Raw genomic sequence first — 21,578 nt, forward strand, 5'->3', positions numbered from 1 at the left:
GGAGGAGCTTCCGGCATCAGCACTCTCTGGAGGACTTGTGCCGGGGGATGATCATCAAAAAGCCTCCACAGGGACCCGGACGATGCTGCGGTTGTGGCTGCATCCAGCCCACCGTCTCCTGGACTTGCCATAAGAATGAGGAGGGAGATGTCTAGGCTGGCATGTGCATAGAGTGAGACAACGAATTTGACCGGATCTGTACTGTTGGAACTCAACCAGGAGTTGGGAGGGGTGCAAGTTGTAGCACTCCAAAATCTCATGACTATAGACTATCTATGGTTAAAAGAACATATGGGATGTGAACAGATCCCAGAAATGGGCTGCTTTAATTTGTCTGATGGTTCAAGTACAGTTGGACAATATCCATCATATCATAGATAAATTTTCACAAATGCCTAGGGTGCCTAAATGGTTTTCTTGGCTTCGCTGGAAATGGATGGTAATTATAGATTTGCTTTGTTTATGTCACCGTATTCCTATTATGTTAATATGTGTGTGCAAATTAGTTAGTAGTTTAAAACCTATACATACTTAAGGTACTCTACAAGAAGTATGTCAAAGAAATAATCAATCCTCCCATGTTTCCTTCATATGCTACATCTATAGCTTTTCTTCTTCCTTCCTAATTACAACCCTTAAATAGAATTCGTGCCTCATATCGAATTTACCGAGTATCATAATTCCTCCAGGTGGTAAAGATACCTCGAGACAAGTGCTGGGCATAGAAGCCACAGGGCATAAATCTGCAAAGAAGTAAAAAGCTAACCTTTGCAAACAATATGGCTTCTCTCTCACTTACCAACTTTACATTTCCCTGTATGGCCCCGGAAGATGACTGGTTAGTCAGAGACGGGTAAGATTCCTCAAGGGAGGAACAACCTAAGACAGGCACAGTCGCAGGGGGGCCATCAGGTGAGAATTTGGGGATCAACAGAGGTGAGGCTCAGAACCTCACCCCCCCTGCTTTGAGAGAAATCTTCTGCATCCGTGGATGTCTTGCTGCCCTTGTCTAGCCTGGATTAATACTTGGTCCATAGGCACACACCTGATCATCTGATCATCTACATTTGCCCTCTTACAGCACTAAACTATGTTTTCTACCTTTATCTTGCATCTACCTACCACTTCAGCATTTTATTAAAAATAAAAATAATAATAATAATAGAAGAAATGTGGGATCAACATATAAATCAAGTACAAAAATCAAACGAATATTCATATTTGACCTGATTGTTTATAGGTCATAATGCATGATCAAAACCGAAGGTTTCTGTGATGAATGCCCTTGTACTGTTCACCATGTAAGAATTTATTCACTGTGCAAGAATTCGTTCACCATGTAAGAACTTGTTTGTTATGCTTCAGAAGATTGGAGACTGATGAGAATTAGGCTTGAGATGGATTAATGATTGTACATTGAGCATTGACCCCCCTATACTGAATTTTATTGTTGTTAACAACCATTTGATCAATAAATATGAGAGATGCCCTCTCAAAAAAAAAAAAAAAAAAAAAAAACAACAACAAGCAAAAGTACCACTAGCCTAGCTCAAGGCTGGGGCCGGTGGGCAGAGCCCCACCTTCTCTCGTCTTGCCCAACACCTCTTCCTCCTCTTCCAGGCAGCAACCAGGACTCTCAGTGCATCCCCTTGGCTGAAACCTGGCGGAAGCCACTAGATGTGCAGGGAAATGTTTTACAGTGGGCTTTGCCAGGAGGAAGAGTGCTGATTGTAGTGTTTGCTGATATCTGTGGTGTAAATACTACCACCATGACTGTATTCAAGCTGCCAGTGTCACATCACTGAATGCAGCTTTGGGCATGCAGCAGCATAGCTGTATGGTAAAGCAACTGTGAATGAATGTTGAGCATTTATTACCTTTATTTTTAATATAATTTAATAGTAAGTTTATATAATTCAGTGTTTGATAATGGTTGTGTTTAGCAATTGGCTTTCAAAATTCTGGAACATTTAGCAATTGGTTCTTACAAGTTGGTATGAACCAGCTCCAGGATGCCAATATATGGGATATTTTTAACACCAACATTCTAAATTTTATACTAAAACATAAGCCATTTGAAGCTGAGAAGGGCCAAATGGAATAATCCTAGAGATTTTGGAAGTGTGCTCAGGAGAGGGGGAAAAAAAGCCCTGTTTTGAGTGTAAAGTCCAGCACAGAGCACAGTACTAAAAAGTGGCCACCTTATTTTAAATGATATAATGAATGATACAATGCCCCAAGCTGCACTCAATAGGCTCTTACTTTGAGTTACTTTTTCAATCAGTAGTGCAGTGTGTTTATACCCATCCAACCACATTATGTCATCCGGTCTTCCATAGGGAAGGGGTATCAACAGCAGCCAAGTGGTATCAGCATTACACTAAATGGATGGGGTCTTCTTAGAGAGCCTATAAAAGGACTTCTTCTGGGCCTAAGCTGATTATAGCTGACAACCCAGGCATGCCAAGAGGCATACATGGGCTCTACCTAGACCTCCAGGCAACCATGTTTCCACTGCCTTGGGTGTGTCTGATCTTACTATTAGTATCTTGTCACTCCTGATTACCATCTCCCTGCTGGTAGGATTAGTATTTAATTCATAGTGTTGTCCTTCAGTTCTTCCTATAGTCTTTGAAAATTGCATGGGTGTGCAATAGTCAAGTAGTTAAGAGCCTGGATTCTGAACTAGATCCCTTGGAACCAAAAATTCTAGTTTCATCATTTACTAGTTGTGTAACCTTGGGCAAGTTCTCTGTATCTTAGTTTCATCCTCAATGAAATGTGGATGATAATAGCATCTACTTCACAGTATTATTGGCAGGATCAAATAAGTTTCATATACATAAAGTACTTTGTACAATGTTTGGCACATAAAACATGCTGTTTAAATGTTAGCTATTATTATATTATTATTACATATATCATATATTTGTTATATTTTATTATTATCTGTTAGATAAATGAATGCATGTAAATAAATGCATGGAAAAGAAGGGCCTCAACAGATGTGAAATAGGATTCTTCTGGAAAACAAATGCCAAATATGGGTTTAAAAGAATTATAATACAATTATAGCAGTAACCTTAGCTAGCATATTAGATGTTTAAAATGCATTTTATAGCATTTCATTAACTCCTCATAAAAATCCTAGTAGGAATGAACTACATTAGCTGGATTACACAAATAAGAAAACAGACTTGTGGAGGGTAAGTAACCTTCCCAAGATTACAGAGTTAGTTAATGACTCAAATACAGGTCTTTTGACTCCAGAGCTTAAGCTCTTAACCATTAGTCTTTACATATGTGCCATCAGCCAGCTGCTAACCTCCAGCCCACATGCCTTCTCTCCTCTGTACTGCTCCCTACCCCCTGCCTTTCTTCTCACCCGATGTCTCCAGCCAAGACTTCCTTTCTTTCTGAAGACTCCCTACTCTGCTCTCCTTGGTATGATGCTCCCAGCACTTCCATATTCTGTGAGAATTTCACTACCTTCCCCCTGTGGCTGTGTTACTGTAGACTCACTCTGTCCTTTGTGTCACAGGACTAGCTGTCTGGAGATTTTGCAAGATCTAGATTAAATTCATGCCCAGGCTAAAACATTGCCCCAGGGCCTGTGACACAGCCAATCCCTGCTGAAAGCTGCCCTGTGTATCCCTCAGGGCTCCCCAGAAGCTGCACTTTGCTGCTAGCCCTAGCTCAGGGATGCCAAATGGGAACAATGGGAAATTCAGCTGGGATAATCAAACCCTGCTCTAACCATGCACCCTTGAGCTCTCTCAATCTCCTGGGTTCAGTGGTGCAGAGAAAAGGATGGAGAACTGCAGTCCATTTCAGAAACATTCAAACTCTTTCTACAATAGAGACACAGCCTCTACCCTGAAGGTCCCTCCTGCCTGCTCAGGGATGCTGAACCCCTGTAAGAGCAACTCACCAGAGAGGCAAAAGTAGCACAGAGCACAGAGGACAGCTGAGGGGGTGCACAGTTAAAAGGAGTACTCCAAATGCAGCAGAACTCCTCAGGGAAAGTCACCAAGAGGTAGGGAGAGTTTATAAAAATTAAAAAATACTATTTCCTTGGTACAAATGTAATGCATGCCATGACAAACAAACCATAAAATGCAGACAAGCAGAGAAAGGAAATTTTTTTTAAAACACCTACATTCTCGCCTACCCAAAGACAACTTTTGTTAACACTGAACACCTTGACAACCAGATTTTGCAGGAGACATGTGCAGAGCTGGAGAATGGGTCACATGTGTCTGTGTATGTGACTGAGAGGTGGGGGAGGGGGAGGCAGTCTTAGATTTTAGTCCACTTGGGGAGGGAGTAAGTGATAAAGACATTTTTTTGATGGGGTTGGGAAGTAGAGGGTTGAGAAAGAGAACCAACAGAAGATCTCTCAGACCAAGCACAGATTTGAAGCTGGCAGTAGTACCAAGAAGCCTAGCTGAACAGTGACACAATTAAGATAATTGCAATAGCAGTAACAGTTAACACATGTTGAATGGTTACCTTGCATTGTGCTCAGCACTTTACATCCCATTGTTTTATTTAATCCTCACCACCTCTCTATGAAGTAGGCATCCATATCCGCATTTTATAGAGGGTAAGGGCTTTGCCCCAGCTTGCCAACCCAGTATACACTGGGTACATGTTTCTTACAGTGTGCTCTATGGGGTACATGCATCAGAATCCCCTGAGTTTGTTAGACCAATCAAGACAATAGAAGTCAAAAGACCCCAAGACCTGTTTGCCTCATGGTCATTTCCAGGCTGAAAATGCTTCAGGTCAGAAAGTAACAAATGAACATGCCCAGAAGATACCTATAACCTGGAAATGCCCAGGGCTGTCTTCTGAGTAACCCACAGTCCCATTCATTTCCTTCCCAAAAATGCTCTGAGGATGACAGTGAGACTTAACAAGAGCTAAGCCCAAAGCATGAGGCACGTGGGCTCTACACACCTTCATTGCCCTTGAGCTAATCACCCCACAACCCAACAGCCTGGAGAGAGCCTTCAAAAGGAGGTGTGCTGGCCTCAAAGACAAACACAATTGCACAGGTACGTCATTCAAAAGCACTTGAAGGGACAAGGAAGGGGCAGAACCAGGACTGGGAGGTCAGGGTGATAAAGGAAGGCTGAGAACAAATAGCCTGCACCATGATGCTTCCCCCTTATAACTTCAGCCAGGTCCCCTTGCCTTCTGGTCTCAGGGCTCTTATCTGTAAAATTAGGGAGTTGGCTTTTATGATCTCAAAGGTCCTTTCAGCTATGGTGGGAAGATACTATCTAAATCCATAAGGCATATATTTCTGCTGCTCTTATTTACCTCTGAGACAAGTCCAGAAGCCCAGGGGTTCTGGGCCACCTGGAGTGCTGTGACAGATACAGGCTGATGGGGTCACCAAGGCCATAGGGGTCAAGGGCAGGCCACCCCAAGATGTGCCATTGTGACATGCAGATTATTTCAGAGATAAAAACAAGGCCCAAAAGACTCAGAAAGCAACTTTGACCTTTCTCACCTTAACTGTATAAAAAAAATTTAGATGGAGGAACTACTTCAGGAGATCTATCACCATAGACACTTATGTGATTGTGTGAGCTAGCTTTGGTAGGCAAGGAGGGATATGGCTAAGTCTGTTAAAAATTACTCTTTGCCCCATTGTTTCTGTGTGTGGTTCATCAAGTATTTGTTTACCAAACTCTTGCTTTTTCATATTACTGTGAATTTTGAGTTCCTGTGAATTGCTTCTCTTTTCCTGTGAAGCCTCAAACCCTTACCTCCCTTCCCTTTAGTTCAGGATGACATATATATGATTGTCCCTAAACAGTTTTGGAATCTATATGTATGGATTTCCCATACATACATAATTAAACTTTGGGTTTTTTCCTATTAATCTGTCTCATGTCAATTCGATTCTTAGACTAGCTAGAAGAATCTTGAAGAGTAAATTTCCTCCATTCCAACAGCCGTAAGAAGGATGAACTCCACAGAGGAGCCCGGAGAAGACTGGGCACTGCTCCATCCCTGGGTGAGATGCCAGTGCCTCCCTACACACTAACCTCAAAGACCTTTCATGTGCATGATCTCATTTGATCCTTCCCACTCCCATACAGGTTAGTATCTATAGTAGCCCCAAATTGTGACTGCAAGGCAGAGACAGAGAGAATGCTTAGAGGAGTGGAAATGTAACTTTCTAGACCACCCAGGTAGGAAAGAGGTAGAAAAGAGTTGAATTCCCAGGCTCTCAATTCCAGGCTGTGAGGCAGGTTTCACAAGTTACCAGGAAAGTTCCCCCAGCAGTGCTCAGGACCTATCTTTTTCCTCTTTGTCCCACCCTCATTGTTTGGCTCACTGCCATTCATCATGGAGCCAGCCCTCCTATGGGGCTGAGTTCTCCCATGTCATCTCTGAGGTACCTGTGACAAGATATGTGATATTAACTCATTTGCTGTGTTTTTCCATTGCCTTCTCTTTCCAAGCAGACACTGCTAGTCAGGCATTTTGTTTTCTCTTTACTTAGGAATTCCTGCAGGACAGAAAGCAGAAGTTGCTTGAAGCTAATAGGTTTTCCTGTCTTTGGTAAAAGAGAAGATGCAGATACCCTGAGGGAGAAGGGGTATGGGGAGGGATTTGAAAGACAAAGAAAGAGAAAGGAGAGAGCTCAAAGACAAGATACCAAACAATCCTGATTATGATAACAAAATGCATTCCAGGGTCCTGGGTAAGGGCCAGATCTCAGAGGACAGAGGCGTAGGCATTGGGTTTCCAGCCTGTCCAATTCCTTGAGCCTCAGGTATGATTCAGAAACAGCAAAATCACCAAATTGGAAGAGACCTGAGGTAAACTCAGTGTGGACTATTGGCTGATGAGTGGGTGGTACACCTCTACAGTTTTGCCCCATTAGGCACAATCTTTCAGGGTATTGAGCCCCCATAACTGTTGTAGGGGGCTGCATGTGGGGAAGTCTCCCCCTGCACACTAGGTGAAACCTCAACCTGGAGTGGGAGAGGGTTCTTGAGTCTGAAAGAGAAAGAATTCTCAAACACGTCTGATGAGTATAAGTAAGAAAGGAATTCCTTAAAGCGAGAGTAGCAGAGAATGACAGCTGCCTTGCAGGCAGCAGAGAGCGAGGAAGAACAGAGGGAGGAAAGGGAAGCTCATTGAGCTCTTGCTCAGCATAGTGCAAATCTTTTGCCAACTCCTGAAACCAGGGTCACTTGACATCCAGCGTCTGCTTGAATCTGCACAGCATGGGAACAAAGCCCCTACTACCCCAGGATTTGGGAGAACTGCAGAGCACTGGATGAAGTGAGATTATGTTCTGAGAACTTCCCAAAGGCAAAGAAAAGAGCTTTTCAGGCAGGCTCCTAAAGAGCATGATCATACAGCTGCAGTCCTGTCTGGGTCATCCAGCTGGGAACTTGCAAGCCCAAATCAGAGATCTCAGTAGCCCCTCCCTACTTGTCTGAAGTAGGATACAGAGAGTGAAGACTTGTGCTTAAGTCTGGAAAATCGAATGAAATAGTGAAGTAACAAAGATGCTTACTGTAAGATAAATTCTAGCCGAAATAAGCAGGCAAAGAGAGGCAACAAAGGGCCAGGTAATTTATTTCAATACCCCCAGGTGAGGTTCTGTGGCCTTCTTGTCACAGGCCAGAGAAGTCACACCTGGTTGGGGAGGTGGGGGGCTTATAAAGGATTAGGAGGGGGAGGAGTGGGCAAGCTATCTTAGGGGGTGTGGAGAGGTATGATTGGCTAAAGGTGACATAATAGACAACTAGAAACTTTTTTTCCTTCCAAGAGGGAGGAGGCTGACATCCGGGTCTTAGTTGGCACATCAGGATGGAATTCAGGGAGAGCTGTCCCCTTTCCACATACGGCACGGACTTTGGGGTCTGGTCTGTTCTCCCTCTATGGCATCTCTCTGTTCTGTTTGCATGTCCTTGTTTTTCCTTTCTCCAGCCTAACACTTACTACTGGAAGAGTGCAGAGACAAAGTTGAGCAAAAAGAAGTCTTTGTTTTAAGGCAAAAAGTACACACTCAAAGAAAGGTGAGGGCAGGCAACCTCAGAGAGGAGGCACGCTTAAAAGCTTAAGATTCTATCTTTTAAGGATTTCAAGAAAGGGGCAAAGGGGGGGGGAGGGGCATAGGCTTGACATGTGATCTCATGATGTCTATCTCTGGTGAGAGACATTATGTCATCATCCATAGTCCTCTAGATATTCTGTAAGATAAACCTAACACAAGGAATTTCTTGATTCTGTTCTTCTCCAAGATAGTGGTTACTGTTAACTCTGGGGGGAAGATATGTTCCCAGCCCAGCGCAAATTACCTTTGAAACCAAAATCAGTCAAAAGGAGAAATTAAGTGGAAGAAACCCGTTCATTTATTACAAGCCATCATCCACTTCTGCTCACCCATGTCTCTCATGTCCTGGCTTCAAAAAGGGACCTCACCCAATGTCTGCAGTCCAGATATGCCCTTACTCCCCCTTGTAATCACCTATTGCTGTGGAGATGGACTAAGCCCAGGTGACAGATTCTGGAAATATTGCAGTTTTACCCACATTACCCTCAAGCAGTGGGGACATACCATTTAGGACTGCTTCCCTGCCTAAAGATAGGGTGGATTGTTGGCTGATTACCAAAGAATATGTCAGGAATCTTACCTCCTAACTCCCTGGTTTTTAAAACGGGATCTTAGCCTTAAGATGAAGTCCCTCCTATTCTAACTATTGTTGGGAGCCACACAAAGACAACAAGATGGCCACAGTTCATGAGGTTCCTGCTTCACTTCTTGGAGATTAGCTACGAGCCCGCGCGCGCCAACAAGGAAGCCCGCGCGCGCCAAGAGATACTCTTCTCCCCCTCCTTCCCCATTATCATATACCAATCAGAATGTAACTCGCTGCGCCACCCCTGCTATGCAGCCAATCCCCTGCCTACAAGTATCCTATGGCCCACTCTGCCCCTGAACACTGGTGTATATCTACCCCCGTCTTACAATAAAATTTGAAGGCTTGATCAGAATACTGTCTTGCCTTCGCTCTTCTCTCGCCCCCATTTTCTTTCAGGTCGGATCCCCCTCGTCCCCACAAATAACTAAGTCCCGCTGGACGGGACAAGTGGCGCCCAACGTGGGGCCAGAGGCGCGGATCCTTCGCAGGCGGACCCCCGAGTAAGATATCGTCTGGCCAGACCCCTTCTTGATGAAACAATAGGAGACGCCTTTCGCCGCTCACGGAGGTCGTCATCCCTGGTGAGTACCGGCCGCCTTATAAGAAAATGGGAACTAGATTAAGTAAAGAAGCGGTCTTCATAAGAGACCTAAAAAGTTCGCTTAGGGAGAGAGGAGTTCGAGTTAAAAAGAAAGACTTGGTAAAGTTTTTTATTTTTGTTGATGAAGTCTGTCCGTGGTTTATTGTTAATGGCCCCGAAATTCATCCTAAAAAATGGCAGAAAGTAGGTAGAGATTTAAATGATTATCTTATCAAAAACGGCCCTGACTCTGTTCCTGTTTCAGTATTTTCCTATTGGAGTCTTATCAGAGATATTGTTGAAAATACTGACCCTGATAAACGTCAACTCTTGTCAGTGGCAGAATATTGCCTCCGCCCCCTATCTCGAGCGGCCTCAAAATTGTCTCTTTCGAGTGATCCCCCTGCTCCAAAATCAGCTAAATCCCCCTCCCCTAGCCTAACACCATCTTTGCTCGGTGCCCTCCATGATACCCCTCCCAAATGTTGCATTTATCCGCCTCTCCCTCGAGATTCGGACTTTGTCGATACACAAAAGGTTTTTCCGGTCGTGACTAAGAGCCAAAATAGCGAACCTTTAGATCCGGGAGACGCGGCCGAACTAGAAGGCGAGGCGGCCAAGTATCACAACCCAGATTGGCCCCTTGCCGCCCCGTCGCTTAACCCCCCTTCTTACACTCCCCCTATTCGGCCTCCCAATGTTTGCGCCTCGGCCTTTTTGCCCCCGTCGGCCCCTCCGCTACCCCCTCCGGCTCCCGGTCCTGTTAGCCCCCCTACCAGCACTGAAGACCTAATAGCACAGATAGTAGAACAAAGAATAACTTGCCATCTCCAAAAATTGGTTGTCTCCCAACCAGTTCGTCCCTCATTACCTTCGCAAAGGAGCCTCTCTAAGAAACCGCTTACAGCCACAAAACCTAAAAAACTGCTCTTTCCTGTTCTTACCCGGGCCTCCGCCCGCTCTGGCCCCACCTCCACAACACGTAGTCCGGAAGAGGGCGATCTTGAAAGCGATGGTGAAGACGCCCCTGCTGTTCAGGAATTAGAAAGTGAGGGGGAAGAGCAGGCTGAGCCAGAGCCGGCCGAGCCTGCCGATGGCCCTAGAGAATTTCACAAAATCCATTTCAAAAGCTTAAAAGAGCTGAACGCGGCCGTTAAAGCTTATGGCCCCAATGCCCCTTTTACCCTTTCTGTTCTTGATTCGCTGTCTCGAGGAGGACATTTACTCCCAGGTGAATGGCTGCGTATAGTCCAGGCTGTGCTTACCCGTGGTCAGTTTCTAACTTGGAAAGCAGATTTTGCTGACCGCTGTCAGACCATCGCTGCTGCCAATGTAAAAGACCCCCATTCCCCAACAGCGTCCTGGACGTTTGATAAGCTTACGGGACAGGGCAGATATATCTCTGAAACCAGACAGCAGCGCCTTCTCCTTGGTCTTTTATCTCAAGTGAAAGATGCCGCTTTGGGCGCTTGGATATCACTCCCTGCTTCCGGGACTGCTAACACTCCTCTAACTAAGATCACTCAAAGCTCGCAAGAAGACTATAGCGAATTTGTTAGCAGACTGTTAGAGGCCGCCGAAAGGACCCTTGGTTCCGCGGCTGCCAATGATAAGATTGTAAAACAGCTAGCCTATGAAAACGCCAATTCGGCATGTCGAGCCGTCCTCCGCGGTAAGACTCGAGACAAAACTCTTGATGAAATGCTGAGAATGTGTAGAGATGTCGATCCTTTTACATCCAAGGTCCAAGCCCTTTTAGCTGTAGGTGCCGCTGTTCAGACTCCCCCGGCTTCTTATCCTCCTTCCTTCCCCAGGGGCGCACCGCCTATGCGTAACTGCTTTAAATGTGGACAGCCAGGCCATTTCGCTCGCCAATGCCCTACCACAGCTCCTCCTCCTAGAGTTGGGTCAGTCCCCAGTATTTGCCCTCGCTGCCATAAGGGGCGGCACTGGGCCAAAGAGTGCCGTAACAATCCAACAAATCCTTTTTACAGTACCACAAATCCTTTCGCCCCCCCTTTTCAGGGAAACGGGCTGAGGGGCCAGCCCCGGGCCCCCCAGCCAATTCCATTTCAGCCGGCCTCGGGGAACAGCCTAGCTGTAGCACTCCCGCCCTCTATCGGGCCACACCCGGGAGTGCAGGACTTGACCTCTGTGCCTCCTCCTCAACAATATTAACGCCTGAAGAGGGAGTTACAATTATTTCCACAGGAATTTATGGCCCACCTCCCAAAGATACTTATTTTCTAATTTTAGGGCGAGCTTCCACCACAATAAACGGCCTTATTGTCCACCCTTCCTTAGTTGACAATGACTATACTGGAGAAATAAAAATTCTTGCTAGTGCTCCCCGGTGCCCTGTCAGCATTATGAAAGGTCAGCGCCTTGCGCAGGCACTCCCCCTCCCTTTAAGTACATCTCACCCTGCTATTCATAAGAAGCGAGGCTCCTCTACCCCAGGTTCTTCAGACTTATATTGGATCCAAGCCATTACTAAAGAACGCCCCACTCTTAAGCTTAAGATCCAAGGAAAAGTATTTGAAGGAATTTTAGATTCGGGGGCCGACTCTACGGTCATATCTCAGGCTTCATGGCCCTCCAGCTGGCCCTTACACGCTTCCTTGACCCATCTACAAGGAATTGGACAGTCAAGAAACACCTTACAGAGCTCACAGTTACTAAACTGGGAAGACGAAGAAGGAAATACCGGATTCATTCAACCCTTCGTAGTTCCTGGGTTGCCAGTAAATCTTTGGGGAAGAGATATCCTTTCTCAAATGAAAGTCATCATGTGTAGCCCTAATGAAGTTGTAACACAGCAGATGCTTTCACAGGGTTACCTCCCTGGTCAGGGGTTGGGCAAACTAAAACAGGGAGATCCCAACCCGATACTGGCCACGCCTAAGATAGACCGCTCAGGTTTAGGGTTTGAAAAACATTTTTCGTAAGGGCCGTTGCTCCTCCTGCACTCCAGGCAGACAAGATTACTTGGAAAAGTGATGTTCCTGTCTGGATCGATCAATGGCCCCTTACCACTACAAAATTAAATGCAGCCATAGAGTTAGTGCAGGAACAGCTGGCTGCTGGACATATTGAACCTTCTACATCCCCTTGGAACACCCCAATCTTTGTGATCCAAAAGAAATCAGGCAAGTGGAGGCTCCTACAAGACCTCAGGGCGGTTAATAAGACCATGGTCCCTATGGGTGCATTACAACCGGGAATTCCCTCTCCAATAGCCATTCCTAAAGGGTATGTCAAATTAGTAATTGATCTAAAAGATTGCTTTTTCTCCATACCTTTGCATCCTGATGATTGCAAACGTTTTGCCTTTAGTATACCCATTACCAATTGTGTAGGGCCTTCTCCCCGGTTTCAGTGGAGAGTTCTCCCACAAGGAATGGCCAACAGCCCTACTCTTTGCCAAAAGTTTGTAGCCCAGACTATAGACCCCTTTAGGTTGCTCTTCCCCACTTTGTATATTATCCATTATATGGACGATATTCTTCTTGCCGGTCCTGACCAGCAACAGCTCTATGCGGCCAGTCAACAGTTAGTCACTGCCCTCCGAGATCGAGGACTACAAATTTCCCCAGAAAAGGTCCAGGTCCACCCCCCCCAACTATTTTTAGGCTTTGAATTATTTTCTAATAAAATCCTCACTCAAAAAATTCAGTTAAAGAGAAGCTCCTTAAACACTCTTAATGATTTTCAGCGTCTGCTAGGAGACATCAACTGGCTCAGGCCTTATTTAAAGCTGACCACCGGAGAGTTAAAGCCTTTGTTTGATGTCCTACGTGGAGACCCTGATCCTTCCTCCCCCCGCTCGCTTTCATCAGAAGCACAAAGGGCACTAACCATTGTAGAGCGGGCTATTTCTGAACAGACCATTAGCTACTTCTCTCCACATCTAAGTTTGTGGCTGCTCATTTTCCCTACCCCCTTCTCCCCTACAGGAGTCCTTTGGCAGAACCATCCACTATTTTGGGTTCATTTGCCAGCCTCCCCCCCTAGAGTCTTAGCTACCTATCCTCAATTAGTTGCTGACCTCTTACGTTTAGGCCGAGAGGCAGCTCTCAAGTTGTTTGGGAGAGACCCTGAAGTTATAACCCTCCCATACAATACATCTCAATTACAATGGCTTATTCAACATGATGATGATTGGGCAATTAGCTGCACCTCCTTCCAGGGGACAATAGACAATCATTACCCTGCAGACAGATTAGTCCAGTTCCTTCAAAAGACCCCGGTTGTCTTTCCCAAAAGGACTAAAACCACGCCAATTGCTGGGGCTGTAATGGTGTTCTCTGATGGGTCCTCCTCCGGTATAGCCGCTTTCAGTATTAATGGGCAAGTTACTCGAATACAGACAGACCTCTCTTCTGCACAACTTGTTGAACTAACTGCAATAATCAAAGTTTTTGAGCTTTTAATAGATGCCCCCTTTAACCTTTACACTGATAGTGCCTATGTAGCAACCTCTGTTCCCCTATTAGAGACAGTGCCTTACATACGTCCCTCTACAAATGCTTCCCCCCTATTCGCAAAATTGCAAAAATTAATTTTAAGCCGCGATGCCCCTTTTTTCATTGGGCACATACGCGCTCACACTGGCCTTCCAGGGCCGCTTGCCAAAGGCAATGACAGGGTTGATCTGGCGACTCAATTAGTAGCCTCTGTCACGCCAGACTCACCCTTGGCTGCAGCCCAACGGGCTCATGAACTACATCATCTCAATGCTCACACTCTTAGACTCAAATTTTCAATCACCCGAGAACAGGCCCGCCAAATAGTTCGACAATGTCAAGGATGTCTAACTCTCCTCCCAGAGCCTCATAACGGAATCAACCCCCGGGGGTTAGTTCCAGGAGAGATATGGCAAATGGATGTCACTCATTACCCTCCCTTTGGTAAATTAAAATATATCCATGTGTCTATTGACACATGTAGTGGTTTCCTATGTGCATCCTTGCAAACGGGAGAGGCAACTAAAAATGTTATTACCCATGTTCTCTCATGCCTGGCATATCTACCACAACCTAAAATCTTAAAAACTGACAATGGGCCTGGATACGCCAGCTCTAGCTTTAAACAGTTCTGTGCGCAGTTAGATATTAAGCACGTAACAGGAATTCCCTATAATCCCCAAGGCCAAGGCATTGTTGAAAGAGCCCACTTAACCCTTAAAAACATGTTATTCAAACTTCAGTCGGGGGGAGAAGTACTCTATCCGAGAACAGGTAATGCAAAGACACTCCTAAATCATGCACTGTTTGTTCTCAATTTCCTTACTTATGACTCCGCGGGTAAAACCGCTGCTGATCGCCTTTGGCATCCCTCCACGGCAGATAATTATGCACAAGCTATGTGGAGAGATCCGATGACCAATACATGGCACGGGCCTGACCCTGTGCTCATATGGGGGAAAGGACATGCTTGTATATATGATGCTAAGGCACAAAATGCCCGATGGCTCCCAGATAGGCTCATTAAACTCCTAGACACAAATAGAGGCAGAAACAATAATAATTCCAGTCCAGGGCATATTAACCCCTGAGAAGCCTTCCCTTTCTGTTTATTTTCAGGAGGCAAAAATGAAGATATGTACACTATTGACCCTCGTCATGACCTTTCGCCCCGTTTGGACCCATCAGATTTCCAATTTCACCTGGACAGTCACCAATGAAGCAGGAGACGTCGTTTTCAGTTCTTCCACCTTAGCAAGTACCCCCCCATGGCCTGTTCTTGCCCCTGATCTCTGTGACTTGGCCGCTGGAGCTTCTGCAGCCTGGGGGACCCCAGACATTTACTTTCCTTTTTCCACCTCCCCTGAGACCTACCCTGAGGGACAATCTACCACCTCTCCTGGGTGTAACAACACCCCTAGGAGAACCTACCTCAGAGAAACAGAATTTTATGTCTGCCCGGGAGCTCATAGAGATCGAGCCCTTAACTATAAATGTGGATATAGAGACTCCTATTTCTGTGACTCCTGGGGGTGTGAGACTACGGGAGATGCTAGTTGGAAGCCTAGCTCCACCTGGGATTATATAACTGTAAGTAGGGCTTGTAATCCCAAGCCTAACTCAACTGTTACCCCAGAATGTCAAAGCACCCAATCCACAAGGGGGCGATGTACACCGCTCTCCATTACCTTTACTGACAAGGGAAAAAGGGCCCCTATTGATGGATGGCTCAGGGGACATGAATGGGGGCTAAGGCTTTATGTTTCAGGAAAGGACCCTGGGCTCACTTTTAAAATCAAATTAATTCAATCCATTCCAAACGCCAACAAGCACGTTGTCCTTGGCCCTATTGCCCCTAAGGCAAGAGACCCAAGACCTTCTAACCCTTCTCCCCTGTCTACTAGTACTATTTTCCAGGCCTTGCTCCCCCCGGTTTTACCCTCCACAGGCGAAATCCTTAAAGGCCTGGCTAATGTGACTGCAAAATCCCTTAACTCCACTGGATATAGCGAGTGCTGGTTATGTTTCTCCCCCGTTCCCCCGTTTTACGAAGGGATAGCAGTTTTAGTAAACACCTCAGCAGACCTCATACTTACCAATGACTCCAGCAAGACTCGCTGGTCAGACCCCTCCCGTTTTTCAGAAACCTCTCCGGGTCTCACATTGACGCAGCTTTCGGGAATAGGCCTCTGTATACATAGCCCCCTCTTGCGTCTACCCCCTCAGCTAGTACCCATTTGTAACAGCTCCTTCTCACCCCCGCTGTCCTATGAATTCCTTGTCGCGCCCAACGGTACTTATTTTGCTTGCTCCTTTGGCATAACGCCCTCCGTTAACCCGCGCTTATTAATATCTAACAATGAATATTGTGTTTTAGTCATGCTCATGCCCAAGATTTCCATACATCCCACCGAAGACCTCCTTCCATATTACTCGGGCTCTACTCGCACTAAGCGTGAGCCAGTAACCGCCATTACCTTATCTGTATTATTAGGATTAGGAGCAGCTGGGGCTGGAACAGGCATTGCCTCCATAATTACTTCTAAACAACAATATTATGCTCTTAGTCAGGCTATTGATAAAGACATACAAAATCTGCAAGAGGGTTTAGACAGCCTGAAAGAATCTGTTGTCTCTCTCTCTGAAGTAGTGCTCCAAAATCGCCGAGGGTTAGACCTCCTTTTCCTGAAAGAAGGAGGTCTCTGCGCTGCTCTTAAAGAAGAATGTTGCTTCTATAAAGACAAAACAGGGTTAGTGCAAGATAGCATTGATAAAGTTAAGAAAAACCTAGAAGCCAGGCAAAAACAAAGAGAAAAGGATGAGGCCTGGTATAAAAACTGGACCTCTGCCACCCCTTGGTTAACTACTCTGATCCCCACCATCCTTGGACCCTTGGCAGGATTCTTCCTTTTAGTGTCTCTTGGCCCTTGGGCCTTAAGAAAACTGACAGTTTTTATTCGAGAGCAAGTTGACCAGCTCGTCAAGCCAGCGGTTGCTGTTCATTATCACAGACTTACAGCCTGTGATGAAGAGTCTTACACCGAGCCAACCAATGCTCCCGGTCTCCGGTTTTCAACTTTACAGGCGCCTCAACCATGGTACCATCGATTCTGGCACCGTACTTAATGTGGCCTATATGCTGGTCAGCCAGAGCCAGACATACCCCTAACTATGAGGGTATGGGCATCGAGATGAGTGCGAGACAAAGTACCGCAAGGGAGGGTTCTTCCTAGAACCTCTCTGGTCCTCCCTGAGAATACGCCTGGCTTGCATAGAGGTTGGTATCCATATGTACATAAAGCCTTGATATATTAAGGTCAATTTGGCTTTCAGCTCTGCCTCTCCTCCTTAAAAGATACCGAGAGCATTTGCAGGATGTTACCCTGCTGGAGGAGCCAGGCCTCTATTCCCTCACTCGATTAAGGCCCACCTTTCTAAAATAAATAGAAAGAGAGGAGATGTTGGGAGCCACACAAAGACAACAAGATGGCCACAGTTCATGAGGTTCCTGCTTCACTTCTTGGAGATTAGCTACGAGCCCGCGCGCGCCAACAAGGAAGCCCGCGCGCGCCAAGAGATACTCTTCTCCCCCTCCTTCCCCATTATCATATACCAATCAGAATGTAACTCGCTGCGCCACCCCTGCTATGCAGCCAATCCCCTGCCTACAAGTATCCTATGGCCCACTCTGCCCCTGAACACTGGTGTATATCTACCCCCGTCTTACAATAAAATTTGAAGGCTTGATCAGAATACTGTCTTGCCTTCGCTCTTCTCTCGCCCCCATTTTCTTTCAGGTCGGATCCCCCTCGTCCCCACAAATAACTAAGTCCCGCTGGACGGGACAAACTATACTGTTTATATCTCAGCATTTTTCATCATAGGCAGGAAAAGTTAATCGTGATGCTTGTCCCATGTCCCTGCCCCACCTCACAGCAACAAACTAATCATTTTCCCATTGAACAGGACTTGGGGCTCAGGGTTAGATTAAAGGAAAAAATGCAGAGGAATACAATGTACCTAGCTCATCTGGGTTATAAAGTAAGAGTCACACCTGACATGTATGGAAGCATGAACAACCCCATTGTTCTGGCTTTACCAGTCTGTGAAGATACCAGTTATATCCCCTTAATACTGAGATCGTATTAGCTCTAAGCTCCTGCCAGCTAAAGTGGGAGTTCCAGTTCTATGTTCTACTGGTTAGGATGATTTAGCCACAAATAGTAGAAAACCCATATTCAAACATATAAGGAAACATGTTATCTCACTAATGGGAATTCCAGAAGCAGTGGGTCCCAAGTGTAGTACAATGAGTGGCTCAAGGTGTCAAGGACCCAGGTTGGCATCATTCTAGTTTGCGCTCCTCAGATGTTGGCTTTGTTCTCCAGCTAGCTCCCCTTGTGGTAACAAGATATCTTCAACAGACATAGTAAATCCAGAGAAAGAAAAAGACAACTTCCTATGCCCGATTCCTAGAAGCACAGAAACTTTTTCCAAAGCTCCCCTGTAGAATTCCCTTTATGTCTCATTGACCAGCATTGGGTAGATGCCTATTCTTAAATTAATTGCTGGCAAGAGGAATGGGATCACTGAGTTAGCTTGAAGGGAAGCTAAAGAACTATTCAACTCAATTCTGATGATAGGGTCAGATCTGGAGACAGGGTCAGATTTCACAGGTTAAAGGCTTATTAGTCCTAACCTTTAACTAAGACTGCCCCAACCTTATTCAGATGCCAATTGCATGTCCATTTGTCGCCTATGCTTCTGACTCATTGGCCTAAAATGGAGACCACAGACAGATAGATTATTAGGTAGATTATCTTAGAGAGATTGAAGGTCCCAATGACCCCCCTCTTGGGCTCAATTACTTTGCTAAAGCAACTCACAGAACTCAGAGAAACATTTTACTCATTAGATTATGGTTTTATCATAAAAGGATGTAACAGAAACACCCCAGATGGAAGAGTTGCAAGATATGGGAAAAGCGTGGAGCTTCCAAATTCTCTGAGCTAGCATCTCTACCCTATTCTCCGCACGTTCACCAACCTGGCAGCTCTGTGAAGCCCGCCCTTTTCAGGTTTTTGTGGAGGTTTCATTATAAAGGCATGACTGATTAAATCATTGGCCATTGAAGATCTAGCTCACTCCTCAGCCCCTCAACCACCCCTCCCCCGCCACCCCGAAAGTAAGGGGTGGAACTGAAAGTTCCAACTCTCTAACCAGGTGTGTGGCTCCCCTAGTAACCAGTCCCCATCCATCAGTTACTTGGTGGTGGTGGTGGGGGTGTCCCAAAAGTTAACTGATTAGCATAACAAAGACATCTTTCTTGCTCTCATCACAAGAAATTCCAAGGGTTTTAGGAGCTCTGCATCAGGAGCCAGGACGAATTCCAAATACATATTTCTTATTGTAAATTACAATGATGCTTTGACTTCAGAATCATTCCCTGCTGGTGTACCAATCCTCTCCAACTTCTTTCCTGTCACTAAAGAGAAGGATTCCCTCCACATTTTGAGGGCTAACTCATTCACCAATCTTTTCCCCATCTAACCTGGCTCTTCTGTTCCTTCTCCATTTCAAACCCTCCTTCTCCAGTGGCTCCTGCCTCTCTTCGAACCTTCCTGCATATTTTTATGCTGATTAAGTTCAAATGACCTTTATCTCTCATTCCACCCCTGCCTCCCCCTTCCAGGATTCTCTCCAGTTATATGTAACTGCTGCCTTCCCTTCTCAAACCAGTCACTTGTTAAATCCTTACAGCAGAAGGTCCACCCTCCAGTTTCTAGAATTCTCACGTTAGGAATAATCTCCACTGTACCAGACCCAGTGCCTCATCAGCCCTCAGGGTTTGCTCTCTGTGGCCTGTGCCCAGATGACTTCTTCTATGTCCTTGGTGGACCTCTCTTTTCCCATGACTTCCCTCACAATACCCTGCTACTGCTTCTCCTTCCTTGGTAGCCAATCCTACCATTGCTCTGTGGCCTCTCAGAGAGACTAGAGGCCACCAGACAAACATCTGCAACTTCCCATCTGCAAATTTGAACATACATCATTTTCTTTTTTTGGTTAAAATGGAACACTTGTCTCTTTTCAAACCTGCAGCAATTCCTCCATCTGGATGGGAATCCCGTCCCTTCCCACCTCTTCAGGGGTCTCTCTAACAATTAGCCTCTCTTGTTCTTGAATCTTAAACCTCTTCCTCTCTGCTGTTCTCTCAACATCGCAGAAAACACTGTCTCCATCTCTTTCTCTAAATGTCTTATTTTCACTTCCTTTTACACCTACTTCACAGTCAAACTTCCTAAAAGAGTTATGTGTAACCACTGTCTCCCCTTACATCCTTTCTGGTGACTCCTCAGTCATCTGAAATGGGGCCTTTGTTTCCAATGTGTCAGTAAAAATAACCTCACCAAGAGTCCCAGTGACTTCCTTGTTACCAAAATCCCTTGGACCACTGTAGTGCCCTTGACTTGTTCTTGACACCATTGACATTATCCACCACTTCCTCCTCCTTCTCCTGCCTCCCCTCCCATGACTGCTTCCTTTCTGTACGTTGACAAGCGTCTCTCCTCCAGGCCTCTTTCTTTTCTCACTTTCCCTGAGTGATCTCATCTACTACTTCACAAATATTTATTGAGCAAACACTGTAAGTCAGGCACCTATCTAAGCCCTCAGGGTATAACAAGTCCCTGCCCTCATGGACTTGACATTTGCGAATAGTGTCAAGAAAACCACCCTTAAAAAAAATTGGTTAAGTTTGAAAAATGTGTGTATAAGGATGTTCATTATAGTGTTATTTATATTATCAAGAATGGAAATCAGTCCAAAGTTCAACAATATGGAACTGATCAAGTAAATTATGGTAAAAATCATACAATTAAATTATAGTAGCCCTGACGAATTGTATCACAGAGCATCACCCCAGGCTCAGGGCCCAGCTCAGTTCTCAACTGAAACCTTTTCTGGCCACCCTTGCCTAGAATGATGCCTTCCCCCTTGGAGTTAATTTGTGCCTATTGTCTATAGGACTCCTTTGGCCCTCATCACATACTATTCCATTATGGAACAGCAACTTTAGTTTACGCTTGGCTCACTATAGCTGGGCATGGAAAGAAAGCAGGACAGAACAATCCCAAACAATAGATAATTCATTCCTTTGTAAATGCATCATGGCATTTATTTTACAGTGTATTCACCTTCCTAATTGGCTTTCCTTATGTTGACATCAAGAGTAATGAGCCTTTCCAAGCATACATGCAAGTGGCAGGGGCAAGAGACCCAGAAGAAGACTAAAGAGCGAAGTCCCCCTGGGGAGCCCCCAGAGTGGATAACAAGCGCTGGGGTCCAAAGAGTTGTCAGGGCCCTGCCCCTGCACAATCACCGGCCCCCTTTGCACTGGGAGCCTGGAGCACCCCCTCTTCTCAGGTCTCTGTGCCCTTGCCCTGGGATTGCACAGCGCTGCTCCCACAGCTTGTTTCTGAATCCCCGAGTGCTTGAGCTTCTGCCCCTGGCTCTGCCTTGAGGTCAGAGCCCCTGAGGAGTCCCCTTCCAGTCCATTCTCCTGACTGAGCAGCTCCCAGAGGCCAGAACATGTTCCCTCCACCCACCTCACAGTGGTGGCCGCTTCTGAGAGGGGCAAGATGTCACTGAGGAAAGAGGGACTACATGAACTTACACCACAGCCAACCTAAAGCGAGTTTCTTTTGTATTACACTAGGGATCACTGTGGAAGCATCTTCCTCCCGCCTCCCAGAGGTAGGCAGGGTTTTCCACCATATGGGGCAAATGAGGGCCTCTTCCCTATCAAGTGTTCTGACAGCTGAGGACATATGAATTACAGATGAGTTATCA

General features: G+C 45.8%; 2 long non-coding RNA genes across 2 annotated transcripts in view; one reads left to right on the forward strand and one right to left on the reverse strand.

Annotated features, from left to right (window-relative positions):
* LOC140850737 (uncharacterized) overlaps positions 1-21,578 on the reverse strand; it is a 53,026-nt gene that overhangs the window by 9,530 nt on the left and 21,918 nt on the right. The gene's annotated exons all lie outside the window — the stretch shown is intronic.
* LOC140850736 (uncharacterized) lies at positions 10,695-17,480 on the forward strand. Its single transcript, XR_012133792.1, has 2 exons — positions 10,695-17,004; positions 17,083-17,480. It is a non-coding gene; the product is annotated as an uncharacterized lncRNA (long non-coding RNA).

This window comes from Manis javanica, chromosome 8 (assembly GCF_040802235.1).
Source record: "Manis javanica isolate MJ-LG chromosome 8, MJ_LKY, whole genome shotgun sequence".
Lineage (NCBI taxonomy): Eukaryota > Metazoa > Chordata > Mammalia > Pholidota > Manidae > Manis > Manis javanica.